This window comes from Carlito syrichta, unplaced genomic scaffold (genome assembly GCF_000164805.1).
Source record: "Carlito syrichta isolate Samal-C Ts95f unplaced genomic scaffold, Tarsius_syrichta-2.0.1 Scaffold103323, whole genome shotgun sequence".
Taxonomy (NCBI): Eukaryota; Metazoa; Chordata; class Mammalia; order Primates; family Tarsiidae; genus Carlito; species Carlito syrichta.
The window spans coordinates 1-15,963 of record NW_007047419.1 but is presented as its reverse complement, the minus strand read 5'-3'; the positions used below and the strand labels follow the sequence as shown (position 1 = coordinate 15,963).

Genomic DNA, 15,963 nt, shown 5'->3' with positions numbered 1-15,963 from the left:
CAGCTCAGTTGCTAGGATATAAATATAGGGGTCACTGGAGACTGAAGTCTCTTAGTGGGCCTCCAGGTGAAAGTCCTCAGTGTGGACCTCCAGGTAAAAATGGTCAGTTGTGACCTCAGAACCCTAACAGTATCTTCCAAATTCTTGGGCCTGGAATCTGAGAAAATTTTTATTTTCTTGTGTAAAACTTACTTGGAAAATTAGAATTAATCCTGATTCATTCAACACAATGACTTGGTATACTCTGTTGCTTACATCCATCAGAATACCAAATATACAATTAAGCTAAAATTGATTTTAATAAAAACTATTTGTGTATTTTTTTCTGTTAGATTGCATTGGAATAATGGCAAAACTAAGAATAGTTTTGGGGGATTGATGCAATTTTATTTTTAAATTATAATACTTTGTGGGCTATAGTTCTAGTTCCACTTACCAATAAAAATTCATTCTAGAATTACCAATATAGAACATTTTTAGAGAATTCAATAGAAGCCCAAAGTGAGAGATCTTTTCTAGAAAGCGACTTGTTTACATGTATCAAATACCTTTAAAATTCATACCATTTGATTCAGTACTCTTATTTAACGAACTATATTTCAAGGAAATAATCCATAGTGTGTATAATAACTTACACACATGAATGTTCATCAATACATTATTTTGCCTAGCAAATCAGAGAAAATAATCTAAATATACAACAGTAGGAAAACAGTAAGTAAAATATATTATGCAGTCATGCAAGAAAATACCATGTAGCTTTTAAAATATTTGTAAAATACATTTAACAGCATGGGAGCATCTATAATCTAAAGTTACATGAAAAAGCATGATAGAAATCTGTGCATACAAAGTGTAAACAATAGTGCATACATTTTGCATATGCATGAAAGGTTAAAGGAAATACAACCAAGTGTATTTTTATATATAGCATATAAAATTTTCTTGGTGGAAAAACAATTTTTTTAATTTTGAAAAATAATAAACTCTATTTTGTAAACATAGTAAAAGTATACAGAGATACAAATTCTGAAAAAATGGTCATCATATCAACTCCAGCCACATGAGTCCTTCTCGTAATAAATGCACAGAACATTCCTCACAGAGAAAAAGTTCCGGCATTTGACATAATGATAAAGAACATGAAAAACTAAAGTACAGTCACATATGTGTTATGTGTGCAGATCACTTATAGGTTCATAGCTAGATTAAGGAGAACTTCTGTCTTGCTTTACTTTGCTTAACCATTGTCCTTCCTACTTTCCTCCCTCCCATCATATCTGAGCAGTCAAGTAGCTAAGCCTCCCATGAGTTTTGCAGCCTGGAAACTCCTGGAGATTCTGTCCAAGCTCCTTGCACGTCGTAACTCTCTTAGGGGCTATGTATCTAAGGTGATTGCTACCAGGGCGGTGAGGGCTTCATTCAGGTCATCAAATATCCCGGCAGATCCAACTTTTTGGGATAAATGTAATAAAAGTAAGACTAAACAGAATTTATTTATTTATTATTTTTTTAAAGCAGGATTTGTTGAGAGGACAGAAAAACTCCCACAGTGGGAGGGGGCCTGAAGGGGTTGCCCTAAACAGAGTTTAACTTTTTTGCGAAGTACAAACTGGCACATACCTATTTTCTAATTAAACATGCCAAGATATCCCAGTATCCTAAGTATTTAAGGAAACAAAAATCCATTTCTGTCTATTCTTATCCCACCCAAACCTCCCTTAAGTCTTTTCCATGTTGTCTAGTCTACTGTGGACCCAATGTGTGTGCTCCTCCTCCCCAAACCTCACATGTTGATCCCTAACTCCCAAGGTGACGGCATTAGGAGGCGGGCCCTTTGGGCAGTGAGCAGATCATGAGGGCAGGACTTCGATTTAAAAGAGCATCCTCATGAACGAATGGGATCAGTGTCCTTACAGAAGAGGCTCCACAGACAACTCTCTCGCCTCTTCCACTACGTGAGAGCACAGGAAAAAGGTGACCATCTATGAACCCGAAAGTGGGCCCTCCCAGACACGGAATCTGCAAGGGCCTTGATCTCAGACTTTCCGACCTCCAGAATGATGAGAAATCAATGTGTCTTGTTTACAAGCCATCCAGTCTGTGACATTTTGTTATAGCAGCTTGAACTGACTAATGCATAGTCCTATTCATTTTTCTCCCAAATTGCTTTTCAGAACACTGTCAGTAAGCCTGATTGTGTGTCCTTCAGCACCCCAGGCCCAACTGTCAGCTTCTTTCTTTTGCGCATCCTTCATCTTGTCCCCTTTCTTTATTTCCACCATCATCACTGCAACCATGGCTTACCTGTGTCTACCAGGAATAGATAATTTTTTATTTTTTGTTTATCCCCCACATGTTACTTGATCAGTTCATTGAATTGCTCACTCACTCCTGGGATCAAGTCAAGCGTCCTTTTCATGAGTTTCTTTAGTGTAAATTGCAGCACTTTACTCTGAAGCATTAAATGTGAATATGTTGTTGACTACATATTCACAAACCAGCTCCCTATATCCCTCCTCCTCACTATCTCAACAGATTCCACTGTCATCATAATGGGTTCTATCATGTTTTGTCCTATATTTCAGAGACTTATGATTATTGTTGTTTTCCCAATTTCCATTATACCACAGGTAGTCAGATACACAAAAACTCCATAGAAGTCCAACCTGGAAACACTTGCACTTATGTTCTACACAGAAAAAATAGTCCAGTAATATGTGAATCTGATGTGGGAGTACCGCCTCTGCCTAAATGACAACCGGGTCCAATTTTTCAATTTACATATTATTGCATAAGGGCACATCAGAAAATTAGATGTCAATTAATAGGTGCTTGCTTTCCTGTTAGCCTTTGTTTAACAAATTTCATCTGCTTTCCTCCAAAGGACATTGGAGAAGAAAAGAGCATTTTCCTTAATTGTTTCAGAAACTGAGGTATGATTTTTAAAAAATACTGAGCTAAATCAACTCTTGGGGTATCCAAACTTAGAGAAACAAGCAGGTAAAACTATCATTACTTATCTCCTAAGAGGGAAAAATATCATTCAGGCAAACAGCTGAGAAGCAATGCCTTTGTTCCTTACTTTCTGAGGCCAGCAAATGCTCTGTCTGTGCAGACCCATCAGTTTCAGAATTCACTCTCCCCTAGGTATGCAGATACAGTTACACTTAGAACAAAGTGTCTCCCCCTTTTAAAGTCTGAACTTTGCAAAACACAAACAAACAAAAACAGCTATATCCCTCTTATTGCTAAGAAAGAGAAAGAAAAAGGGAAAAAAATAAAACCCTTGAGTAACAACATAACATATATGCAGGGCCATCACTCTAGACAAATTATGCCAAAGTGGTCTATTAAGAAATAGTTTATTTACTTTCTTTAGACTATGCTATAATTTCCCCTAACCCAATACAAAATCTAATATTAGCAGGATTTCTTTTTTTTTCCTCAACGTGCATTTATTACAATGTAAAGTAGCTCCATCACACAAGGAATGGAAACCCTTGCATTACTTTGGCCAGAAAACATCACTTGTTAATTTCAGATTACATTTCTGGAATTTTAATACTGTTGCTTTTCCCCCTTTTTCTCCCATAGTCTTTATCCAGCAGAGGAGTAAACCTGAAGGGTTGATTTCTTTTTTCCTCTTTTAATTTTTATTTAAAATTGTAGGGTACAATTCAGGGCTAGGTATACACATATTCACCATGCAGGGACCCTTATCGATGAGGTGTGCCCCCCATCCCCAGCAGGATTTCATCTACAGTGAAAAAATATGAACTAACCAAGTTGAAATTTCTTTTGAATGGGGTCTCTGACTACTTCCAAGTTTGGGTCACACTCTGCATTTTGATATGCATAACCCTAAATAGATAGTTTCTTACACATTCAAAAATTTCCACAGTCACATTTTTCCTCTTACAAAATAAATTAAACAATGTTTCTTATGCCTTTGTGTATTTCTACTACCTGCAAGCCAAAGTCTTCATCTTCACACCCATAGCAACTTACTTGCTCGGATTTTTAGGAACAAAAAATTCTTTATTAATCAGACTAGAAATCAAAAAAAGGTAGAATATGGCAAAACTTTATTTTTTGTAGAGATGCTATGGTTGAGACCTAAGCTTGCAATTATCTTCACTAAATGCTGATTTATCCTCTCAGATTGGTCCAATATAATACTACACAGATGATGCTGACAAAGCCTATGTCCTCTTCCTTTCAGTCTGGATTATGAACTCAAACAATGTTAAAATTATGTTATCAAAATACCACAGAAGAGTCAAACGTGATGTATAAATTACATTTATGTAAAATATGCTAACAAGGTGAATATGAACAATTTGGTGCCCAAGAAGCACCAAGTAAGGTATTTCCATATTGCAAGGTTCGTCTTAGGTGATAAGAGAAAGCTCACGGTTTGGATACAAAAGAAGCACTGCAAAAGTTCACTGCGGGTTTCACTCACAAACTAGTAATTCTAAATTCAGACCAAACCAGCTAACACTACTGTGTTTGAGACCTGAAAATTACTGATCATGAATGCAGATGTTAAGTCCTAACTGTCTGTGTACAAAATCTCTGAGGCTCATAGCATACAGCAAATGAAGCCTAAAAGACAGCTCCCGGGTTTACAACTGGCCATGCTTTGAGGACACAGAAGCTGTCAGGGGAGAGTGGCTCAGTGCCACTGAGCACCACTTGGTAACCAAGTAAACCACATGCAGTATCAAGTGACAAAGAGTAGCAGTCTGAAGGCAAACAGAAGGTCCCTTGTGCTTCATATTGCTTACAGACTCTGAGCAGCACAGAAATCAGCACTTCATGGCAACTTAGAGAACATTCATTTCCACACCCTCATTACAAACACGATCATACTGAGGGCGACTGAGTCTGAATGATTTGCCAAGGTTTGCACATACCCTTCCCTGAGATCTCAGTATTATGAGAGCGAACATTTTTCACTGCAGAAAATCTTGCAAGTTGAGCTTCCTATGCTCCCTAAAGGCAAAATACCCTAAAGTATGAAGGAAATTTCCTAGATAATTAAAATCCCAAACAGTTTATGATGATAAAGTAAAATCCCAACCCTGGAGAGTCACTTTTCAGTCATAAAATAAAGTGAAAAGTAACACAGCATAATACTAAACAAAACATGGCATAGGAGAAAAAGATAGATAGATAGATAGATAGATAGATAGATAGATAGATAGATAGATAGATAGACAGACACATTGATGATAGATACATAGATAGATAGACAAATAGATGATAAATGATTACATAGATACATAGACAGGTAGATAGGTAGACAGATGCATGCATACATAGATACAGAGATGATAGATACATAGATAGATGATAGATAGATACATAGACATATAGATAAACAGATTGATACATAGACAGTAGATACCTAGACAGACACATAGATAGAGACATAAATAAATGGATGATTGATTGATTGACAGATAGACTAGCACCATACTTCCACAACAAGAACACTTCTTTTTTCAAACAGTTTTCTCTGTTCCTAAATGCTCCTCCCAAAAAAAACCAATCAAATAAACAAGAACTTTTTACAATCAATTAAAATTTTTTAATCCCTTTAAATTACCAGATCTACTTTGGTTTACTTGCCCATGATCCCCAGTCTTTTTCGATTCCTAAGCCAAGCACAGGTCAGCTCCCCACAGGGGCCTTGGCCGTGGGGTTTAATCAATATTGCCTCTTATGATAAGCCTGTGGTTTATGGAACAGCCCAGAAAATGCATCTGCCCTCTGAGCTACTGTCACTCACTATTCACGAACATGGATACAATCCACAGAATTACACAAAATTAGTCACAAGAGGAATTTTAACAATGACCCACTTAGAGCATGTTGTCACTAGAAACTTTCACCCAAACAGAATCTTATTTTACATATAAATGTGATTGACATGTAAATGATGTTATATATTATACCATATAACTAAATTATGCATAATATAAATTACATATCACAATAGCTGTGCCTGAAGTCGAATATGCTCAAAGATGGAAGTGGAAAAGACTCTCCCTAGGAGGATGCTGGGTACAGCTGGTGGCTCCCCCAGTTGTTACAGCCCAAGAAGGACCCTCCAAGCTTCCAAGGTTACCAAACACTAGCCAAGTCGAGCAGCCTCAGGGAGTCATATATTGTTCTCAAAATTAATCTGCTGTTGTTGGTCCAGGCACATCTTGCACCCCCCTTTCTTCAAAACACATCTCTGTGCCTCCTTATCATTTATCTTGTAACAATTACGAGAAAATAATGAGGTTTAAAACACATAAACCACCTCTCAATGTGACAAAGACTTTTACTGTGAAACAAAGTCTTCGTGGGCTTCTTAAACCAGTTATAATAGATGTGTAATCTTCATTTCCAGAAAATATCACTCAACTCCATATGAACAAGAACATTCTTTGTCAAAATGTTACTGTCCATGCTATGGACACTGTCACTAAAAGTGGCTTGTTAATACAGTAATCTTCTCAGTTATTAGTCACAGAGACTAGACATATGGAAGACCATTCTGATTCAGTTCTTTAACCCCACAATCCCTAAACTGTGCTCTAAAGGAAACGTTGTGAAGAAATGTAAATAAGATCCCCTCACCCTTTAGCAAAGAAATCTCCAGTAAAATGTGTCTTTTAAAATGTTGATTTTTTTACCCCTTTCATGCAGATTTGCAAAATCATCAGCATATTAAAAGATCTGACAACTTCTGCAAAATAAAGAAAGCTTTTATGTGTTTACCATAATTTCCATTATTATTTCAGCAGAAACACTTTGATTATGGGACACATATTAGCTTTCATAGTGTTCACTTCAGTAACCATTACTTGAGCTCATGCCACAAGAAAGGACACTCTCACAGGGAATTTTGGAACCCAGGTCCAAAACAAAAGATTCAGAATTGAAAACTCATTCAATAGCACAATCAAATACTCCCTCATACCAATGAGCTATTGCAGAAAGTTTAAATCGCATTAAGAAGTTATACATGTACCCCACAAAACCATAATAAAAATATTGGTTAATAAAAAAAAAAGAAGTTATACAGCATAATCAATCCTGGTCTTTGAGCAGGTGTGCTCCTTTGGAAGGGTAATGCATTTTTCCCTGCCCCTGCTTGTGGTCTCCACAGCTTCATTGTAAACCAATGGCGAAAAATGATGCTTGGAGGACACTGGGCTGTGTGAACCCTTGCAGAAACTCCCACTTTCTCCCATGGGCTCCTGGTCCACAGTTTTATAACCACTGGCCTTGACCATAGGGATGGCATTGTCTACTATAATTCAGAAGTTTTGTTTTTCTGTGACAAGTTCACAGGGATCCTCATTTTAAAACTATGGCTAATTTTATGGGCTACATAAACACTCAAATAAGGAAGCTTTCCAATAAACAGATCAAAGATACAGCTTTATTACAAAGGGTCATCTACTCCAAAATGTATTTAACAAATTTAGCCAGCATATCCTACCTAGCAGACACCATGCTCGGTGAATGTTCTAGTTTTCTTTTGGCCTGATATATGGACTTATCTCTCTGGATATTTAGATCAGCATGCTTAATAAGTTTCCCAAATTGTTATTGTTGTTTTTTTTAACCACCATTTTTGGTCTGCATTGATACACACCAGAAAATGGAGGGTGGGTGACCCAGAAAACTTATTCCTTCCACTCATTAAAATGAACAATTGCTACATCTCATTCAAAAAAATAAATTTAAAAGAGCACTGTTGTGATGATGAAGTAACTAAATATTTTATACATATGTATCAAACACACTCAGGGTTACATAGCTTTAGGCCAGAAGATTTTATTATATTGATAGTTATAACAAAATACGATACAACAAATATATTTCTTTTTGTTTGTTTGCTTTGAATCAGAGTCTCACTCTGTCGCCCAGACTGGAGTGCAGTGGCCGCTCCCGGCCACCGCAGCCTCGACCTGCTGGGCTCCGGCGATCCTTCCGCCTCAGCCTTCCAAGTAGCCGGAATTACAGGCATGAGCTACCATGCCCGGCTGATTTTTTTATTTATTGTAGAGATGAGGTCTCGCTGCCAGGCGGGTCTCGAACCTGCGGGCTCAGGCAATCCACTCACCTCAGCTTCCCAAAGCGTGGGATTACAGGCTGAACCACTGAGCCCGACTAACAAATGTATTTCATGTCATGAATCACAGTATGTAGATTTAGCAAAGATTTTCCATTAAAGGAATTATTTTATTGCAGATGATGATGAAATCAATAGAATCCATATACTCCTTCAGACAGACTGGAGAAGCACAAATAAGGGTGTTTAAAGAACTGTGATGTTCTCATAGTTTAATTTTATTCTTATTCATCTGAAATGCTAGTACCATGCATGCTAAAGTTGTCGATAATGGTATTAAGTACTTCTGTGATGCTTAAGTTCAATTGAAAAATGCGAAGACATACATTACTTAATGGCTACTAAGTAGCCATGGCTTCTATCTCTTGATGAAGTCTCTTGACATCCGAGAAATAAGGGAAAAGGCTAGCTCTCTCTCTTGAATAAATGGCATTGACAAATCACAGAGAGAAGAGATTTATCTTATTCCTATTCTTCCAAATTTCGTAGTTAGAGAATTATCTTAATGGTCAGCATAAATGGCCTGGAAGTAAACTGTGCACCAACAGAAAAGAAGACAGAGTCCAGTGAATCCCTATACAGAGAGTACAGTCAAAAGTTCCCAAAATAAAGAAAAGCTCAATCCACATATATTTTATAAGTAGTCACAAAACTTGGAGTGCACGAAGTTACCAGGAATATTCAAGCCACTCTTACAAAAACCAGATTTTAAGATACCCTTGAAATCAGCATAAAAGCTCTCCAGTGAAAGAGGTGACAACTGCAGAATATTTTACAGCTGATGGCATCATATGGGTTACAATCATTCAAATTGATTTAAGTCAGATTGATTGAATTAAGTCTCTTAAAGGAAACAGTATATACATCCAATTTAGCCTGTAAGATTCATCTCAGTCATAAGCCCAAATTCTACATTATAAAAATATTTCACTGGAATTCACATACAGACTTATTCAAGCGCTTATGTATTTATTCATTTATTAATTTTTTATTAATACATTTTCTTTAAACAAATATCCAGTAGGTACCTATCAAGGGTCAGATCCTATGTGAAGACTGCTCCTAGACACGACCCTGCTTCATGGAGCATATGGTCTCATGGCAGAGAGATGGAAGAGAAAGACTAAGCAAATAAGTATATCTAGAGAATGTTCAACACTGTAACAACTTGTATAGGGGAAAAATAAGGTTTCATAGAAAAGTCTCATGGCAGAGAGATGGAAGAGAAAGACTAAGCAAATAAGTATATCCAGAGAATGTTCAACACTGTAACAACTTGTATAGGGGAAAAATAAGGTTTCATAGAAAAGTAGTGTGGGAGGATTTCACTCAGCTAGTACTGGTGTTCATGGAAGAAATAAAATGTACCAGCATCTGACAAAGCATCTTGCTTTTATCTGATCCTGTGTCAAAGCAGGATGAGGTAAAAGAACAAAGAAGAAAAACCATGCCCCAGCTCGGACACGAGTAACAGTGAAAAAGCCAGGGCTATTCATGAGCCGATTTTCTCATCTGAAAAATGGAGATGAAGGAAACACTTCTATTATCTACTTCACCAATCAATGATCAGGTTTGATGATCAAATACAACATCATACCTGAAGCTTTTCATAAATTGCAAAATGGTGTAAATCCTGTACCAACTCCCTAAGTTACACCTCAACACGAGTTACAAACATTTTCAAATGTGGGATGAGCTTCCTTTATTTCTTTTAGATGTTTGGTAGTCCTCAAAATGTGATGGTCAGTAGCAACCTGAGATACAAAACTGTATGAAAAAGAAGTGTCCTACTGTCTGTGAAGGAAATTGCAGCCACCACATACATCAGAATGTGGAAAATCAAGCACTGAATCCATCTTGCTTTCTTCCTGAAAATCATGAAGGCTGCAGTTCCAGACTTGAGCCTTTATTTCCAAGAGACAACTCCATTGGCTGGGTGCAGTGGCTCATGCCTGTAATCCTAGCACTTAGGGAGGTGGAAGTGGGAGGGTCACTTGAGCACAGGAGTTCAAGACCAGCCTAGGCAACAAAGCAAGTCCTCATTGCTACAAAAAATTTTTAAAAATTAAATGGGTGTGGTGGCATGCACCTCTAGTCCCAGCTATTCAGGAGGCTGAGGCAGAAGGATCACCTGAGCTCAGGAGTTCAAGGCTGTGGCAAGCTGTTATTGTGTCACTACACTCCAGCCTGGATGACAGAGTGAGACCCTGAGAGAGAGAGAGAAAGAGAGAGAGAGAGAGAGAGAGAGAGAGAGAGAAAGAGAGAGAGAGAGGAGCCTGGGACTAACTCTACACTGGCCATGGACATCTCTCTATTTCTTTAGTTCCTGCATGCATTTAATTAAAAGAATACTGCCCTCTTTATTAACATCTATGCCAGTCTTTGTTTAAATGAGCACAAAATCAACAAGGCACCTTCATTTGGCAAGTAGCCCAAGAAAAACAGTTGTTTATTTGACCTTATTTACCATCATCTAAAAATATATAAGCAGCATATTTTGCTTTTGGACAAACCAAACACTGAAGATAAAGACAGAGACCAGACATGGTTTGTCAACTGAAATTAAGTTACCTACCAGACATAACTCTTCTTTACCTACATGTAGATAAGCAGATCTGCACTATCAATTAAGTTAAACACAACACACCACAGGATCCCTGAGCCCAGCACAAGTTGGAGCAAGAGGCCTTTCACAACAGGACTATACATGTAAGATACATTTTTTAAGAGATGTAGCAACATAAGCTTTACAACCTCCCTGAGGGGAAAGGCAAAAAACATTCTCTCTGTGCTCTCTATACCATTTCTTCTAATTTTAAACACAAGCGAATCTTCATAAAGAGCATATTATGTAAGGTATTCTTGTCATCCATCTCTGAAGTTCATTATGTGCTCTCTTAGCAGGGCCCCAGTACTGATGCATGATCATAACTTATGCATGAAACACAGAGTCAGTGGAAAGCGATGAGCTCCATGAACAGTCTTACCTCCCAAAGCAGTAACCTGGAGCAAACCCTAACACACACCAGGGACCTCACCCCTGGAGTGCCTTCCTTGTAAGCAGTTTTCAAACCCCAGCTGGGTTAGGGAAACATTCTTCCTTTCTGCTAAGTCATCTCCCAAGTTGCTTTGTAATAAGAACATGAGAACATTTCCCACCTTAAACTGGTAGTTTCAATTCATATACAAACTCTGAATATGTCTCTTGCCTCTCTGGAAGAAACCAGTAATGGGCACCTTTGTCACACGTGACTATGCAGGTACATCTACTGCGATTTTCTCTGAGAGCTAAGCCCTCTATGACATCACTTTGGCGTAAATTTTGTCTACATGCCATGACTACCTAGGAGCAAATGACTGAATTACTGAAGATCAAGTGATTTGCCTAAAGCTAGATGGTCCCATAGACAGAGAAGCAGAATCCACGAGCTCCCAATCCTACAAGGCTCTTTTCTAGAGTACTACCTGGACTCTGGGATTCAGCTACTCGTGCTGAGCACTGAGCCAGGGACTGGATGGCAGGGTGCTCATTCAGCCTTCATGAATGGAAAAGCGGCCTCCAGACTCTGAAGTCGGGGGAAGGGGTTGACTAACATAAGTTGTTTAAAAAAAATGCCTAAAGCTTCATTTTCCAGACCTCTAGCCCTAGTTACTCTAGCCAGAGTCCCTTCTCTTCTTTCCTCTTTTCTGAAGACAAAGTGTTGGTGCAAGTGTGTGTGTGTGCACGGTTTTGTACATGAGTAAGATTATGTCCATATAATAGTGATGCAACCTCAAAACCACCTCTTGAAATGTGGTAAAACTATGTTCTAACACACCATACTTATTTCACATCCAGACATCAAAAAGTGGATTTTATGTGAATAAAATGCAACAAGTGAGAAATGAGCACAATAGAACTAGTATAATGGATGATTGCAACTCAAAATAACTAAGGATACGCATTATTTGTTAACCAAAAGGTACGCTATTTTTTAAAAAGAGAACAATTTATTATTTATATGCATGAGATCAGAAAAATAAATTCTATAATTACAGTTTCATTATGATTGAGTTCATTTTAGTGGACTTATTCAGTATATAGTAATAACAGAGTGCAAATTAAATCATAGAAATTATTATTAGTATTACCAGAGTTGAACCTAGTTTTATGCCCCAATAATGTATAGCTAATGAAGTAATAAGTAGGCTATAATTTCTTCTCTGAATTAACAAATCAATGGCTCGTGCTAATAATTTTATTAAAAAATGCATATTGTAAAATACTGTTTAAACTTTTAAATTCTATCTGTTTTATTTTGCAATATTTCCTTACATTCCTATATTTTCAAAAATTATCTTTCATTTATTTATCCATCCATCCATTCAACATGTTTATCATGCATCAGGACTACTACTAAACTCCAAAATCACAGCACATAATAACTGCAGTAGACCGCATTCTTGCAAATATACAGTCTCACTTAAAGAAATATATGGACAAAATCTCAATAATTACTTAACCATGAATCATTTTAAAACATTGTCTAAAATCTTAAAACAGAGGCTAAGAATAACAAGAGAAGTTATATAAAACAAAATGGTCTTTGACTGTTACCAGATCATCTCATTAAAAAAAAGAAGAAGAAGAAGTATATAAAAAGAAAAATTAAAACATTTCAGAAAAAATGGAAATGTAGAATATCTCCACAATCCATGAAACTGGCTATGGCAAAACCAATGTTAAATATTAAAACATTCAAATCCATTCTTAAACTATTTCTACAAAACACCCAAATAAACAATGAGATATGCATGCATATGCATAATTTATCTACATATTTGTTTAGGAGATGTCAGAGAATCTTTTGGAGCCATCATCTGTATGCACTACCAGTAGACAATATTTATATTTTACAATTGTTTAAAGAAAAAAGCTACAGCATTGATACTGTGTAGTATCTTACTGTTCTTTGCAATCACCCCCAAAAACTCACGAACAAGCATGAACTCTCTCCTCCCTCGAGATGCACGTGCTTTTCCATATCCTTGCTTCCAAATTTGACAAATTTTTATTTACTGTACTGAATACAAGTTTTCAGAAATACGTCTATGAAAACCTAAGGAGAAAATGTCAAGGAATGACCTTCCATGATCACTCTTTACCGAGTCTCTTGTAAATTGTGTTCTTCCACCTCCCCATCCTTACTCCTCTATCTCAATTTACATTCTGGTCAAAATATTCATCTTAAACCATACTCCAAATTATGTCAATCATCTGCTTTAAAACATTTACTGTTTGTGGGCTCCTTATTTTCTGAACTTGGTGTCTGAACTTTTTTTTGGCATCCCACAGAAAGGCCTAGGTGCACGGGGGATTGTCCCGTTTCTCCAAGTTTATCGCTCCACTTTCCCCCACAGTCTCTGATCCTGCTCATCCATCCATCCATCCATCTGTCCGTCTATCCATCCAACCATCCATCCATCCATCCATCCATCCATCCGTCCATCCATCCATCCATCCATCCATAACTTTGCCATTTCCTTTCCTAGCCCAGAAAATTCTCTTCCTCATATTCCAGTCAGAATTCTATTCCTCCCTCTCACACAACCCAATTTATTTCATGAAGCCAGGTAAAAGTCCTAGTAACTCTCTTCTCTCTTCATCCCCCTCCCCCATTTCTGTGTGCCTTCTCATTTGTCTCTCTAATGGACCTTACCACATCGTACTTTTTGCTGCAACACCCTTAAAGCAAGACTATTTCCTATTTAGTTTCATAACTTACAGCACTTAGTTTTGTGTGACTAGCAAGGCAATTAAGAAAGCTCATAAATAGAATTTATTGTTTTTAAACAACATGCTAAAGCGATGGCTTAATCTTATACTTACATATTCTCTATCCATTTCTTGTAAAATGTGACTCCCAAATTGATATTTCACTGTTACTCTATTTGAAGTTCCTTTAGCAATAGGTGAAATATCATAGCTATTATCATGCACAAATATGTTAAGAAAAATCACATTTTTCTAGAATGTGACATTGACCAATCTACTTGTGGGAGGAAGATGGTTTAAATGGCTGTCCAACACACTTGTCCAATAGCCTTCAGTCTCCGATCCTATTAATCCTCAACTTTTGTTTAAAATAGGTTTCTGTTTGGAAAAGCCAGAAAAACTATTGTCATAAGAATGCAAAAAAAGTGCATACCATGGTATGCTATCATAGATACTGGCTATGGGAATATGCATTTAAGGACTGTTCAATTAATGGCCTGTATCTGGTTTGTTTTGTTTTTTAAGTATTGGGTTCAGAGAAAATTGAGACAACTAAATGCATAGTCCATGAATTCAGCAAATACTTACAAAGTTTTGAAATAGGCCAACAATCAGCAGATGCCAAAACAACTGGATAACTACGTTTTTTAAAGACTCAAAATATGCAATGGTCTGCAGCAACACATTTTCCTCATTTCCCTGGTTGTCTTAAAATTGTGTAGAGTTCTTAAAGGGCCATAGCAATGAATTTTCTCTTTCAGTTGACATCCAATGTAATGATTTTTGGCACAATAATCCACTAAATATTCAATTAATTTCTGTACTAAATTGTCTTCTCTAGGGGATGTGAAATTCCCAACTGAGAAAATCACAGATTACAGAGTGTGGATCTTGGACATATTAACTTATTTCCCTAAGACCATAAAATAGATCTTTTGGTTGCAACTGTCTTTATAATATTACATAAAAAGTAAAACATGCATAATGTTAATTTGTATCATAAGGTAATTTATGTAAAGTCACATTCCTTCTGTGTTTCTTGCTAGCACTTTTACTATTATAATACCTTGATATACAAATTTCCTAAATGACATACTTAGAAAGAGAGGAACTTTTTTAAAAAACACATTACAATCTTTAAGAGTGAATACTTAATGAAAATAGTTTGGTGTAGCCAAAGATTTCTTCCTACATGATCCTCAGTAGTATATATTTAAAAGTATATCATTTTAAAAGCTATTTAAAATAATAGTTTTCCTTTAGTCGTATATGTCCATATACAAAGTCATATATGCATATGACTTATTGCAATGTATCTCAAAATACTGTCCCCAAAATACCTGCTTCAAATAACTTGAAGAACTAATTTTAAATGCAAAGATTTCAAGACCCAGGCCTTGCCTGATCAATCCCTAGAGTGAGGAGCCAGGAAGAATGCCTTTAAAAGAGGTTTGCCCATGTGATTCTGAGGCACACCAGAGTTGAGAAACCTCCCGAGTCTGTCTGAAATCAGGTCTCACTATATTCTCAGTGCTTGTATGTATGTTCGAAAGAAAAGTTACCGGATGGTTTCTTCCTGAAAATACTGCTTTCAAATGCTCGTTCTTACGATTTTTAGAGTGACTTTCAACAGGAAATTAAAACTGTTTTTTTAATTACATGGAATTTCAGTCCAATTAACAAATGAAAGGAGTCATTCCTCATTATTCCCTGGTGTCCTGCAGTGTCCTGGACAAAGCCCACTTCGCATCTCAAACTCTGACCTCTTTCCACAGGCCAGAGTCCTGACCCTGTCTGCATGCACACATCCCCAGGTGACACTCGGGCCCCGAGACCCTCGGAGCGCCGCCTGCAGCCGGGCCGTCAGCACCTCGGACAGCGCCCGCGGGGCGCGTTCTGGGCTCCAGATCCAGGAGCCCCACCTGGGAACTGACCCGAGACACCCACGCACAGACCACAGCCTTCCTCCTCCTTCCCAGTTGCGAACATCTCTTCCAAACGACGACAAAGGAGCCTGAACTACCTCTCACCTAGGATGCACAGCCGCCCCCACATCCCGCCGCTC

General features: G+C 37.4%; 1 pseudogene; it reads left to right on the top strand.

Moving 5' to 3' along the window:
- Positions 1–15,916, top strand: part of LOC103267581 — a 40,572-nt pseudogene extending 24,656 nt beyond the window's left edge.
- Positions 15,917–15,963: the final 47 nt, after the last annotated feature.